A 1,632-nucleotide genomic window follows, 5' to 3' on the forward strand; every position below is an offset into this window, starting at 1 on the left:
GAGATGGGGGGAAAAAAGGAAACCTACAATAATAGATTTGAAGAGGCAGAAGAAAGGATTAGTGAACTAGATGACTGGACATCTGAAATCCAACACATAAACAAGAATATAGGGAAAAGAATGAATAAATTTGAGCAGGTTCTCAGGGAATTGAATGACAACATGAACACATGAATAAACATGTTCTGTGTTTCCCAGAAGGAGAAAAGAAGGAAAAAGGAGGAGAAAGACTAATGGAGGAAATTATCACTGAAAATTTCCCATCTGTTATGAAAGACATAAAATTATAGATCCAAGAATTGCAGTGTACCCCAAACAGAATGGATCCAAATAGACGTCCTCCAAGACGCTTACTAATCAGATTGTCAGATGTCAAAGAGAAAGAGAATTTTGAAAGCAGTAAGAGGAAAGAAATCCAACACATGTAAAGGAAGCCCAATAAGACTATGTATGGATAGCAGAAACCATAGAGGCAAGAAGGCAGTGATATGATATTTAAGATTCTAAAAGAGAAAACTGCCAACCAAGAATTCTATATCCGGCAAAATTGTCCTTCAGAAATGAAGGGGATATTAAAATGTTTTCAGACAAACAATCACTGAGAAAATTTGTAACCAAGAGACTGGTTCTGCAAGAAATACTAAAAGGAGCATTACAGGCAGATAGGAAAAGGCAGGAGAGAGACAGAGGTGTGGAGAAGAGTGTAGAAATGAAGACTATTAGTAAAGGCAAAAAGAGAAAAAAAATAGATATGATATATAAAATCCAAAAGACAAAATGATAGAAGAAAGTACTGCCTTTACAGTAATAGCACTAAGTATTAATGGATTAAACTCCCCAACCAAAAGACACAGACTGGCAGAATGGATTAAAAAACAGGACACATCTATATGCTGTCCACAGGAGACTCATTTGAGATCCAAGACATTTCATGCAAACAACAATCAGAAAAGAACAGAAATAGCTATAATAATATCCAACAAATTAGACTTCAAATATAAAACAATTTAAAGAGACAAAAAAGGACACTATGTATTAATAAAAGGAACAATTCAACAAGAAGACATAATGTTCTAGTTTGCTAGCTGCTGGAATGGAATATACCAGAAATGGAACGGCTTTACAAGGAGAATTTAATAAGTTGCTAGTTTACAGTTCTAAGGCCGAGAAAATGTCCCAACTAAAACAAGTCTATAGAAATCTCCAATCAAAGGCATCCAGGGAAAGATACCTTGGTTCAAGAAGGCTGATGAAGTTCAGGGTTTCTTTCTCAAGTGGAAGGGCACATGGTGAACAGTCAGGGCTTCTCCCTCAGCTGGAAGGGCACATGGTGAACACAGAGTCATCTGCTACCTTTCTCTCCTGGCTTCCTGTTTCGTGAAGCTCCCTGGGAGGCATTTTCCTTCTTCATCTCCAAAGGTCGCTGGCTGGTGGACTCTGCTTCTCGTGGCTATGTTGTTCTGCTCTCTCTGAATCTCTTTCTCCAAAATGTTTCCTCTTTTATAGGACTCCAGTAAACCAATCAAGACCCACCCAAATGGGTGGAGACATGTCATCCCCTAATCCAGTTTAACAACCATTTTTGACTAAATCACATCATCCAGGGAGATGATCTCATTACAGCTTCAAATA

The sequence above is a fragment of the Tamandua tetradactyla genome, chromosome 9 (genome assembly GCF_023851605.1).
Source record: "Tamandua tetradactyla isolate mTamTet1 chromosome 9, mTamTet1.pri, whole genome shotgun sequence".
In the NCBI taxonomy this organism is placed as follows: Eukaryota; Metazoa; Chordata; class Mammalia; order Pilosa; family Myrmecophagidae; genus Tamandua; species Tamandua tetradactyla.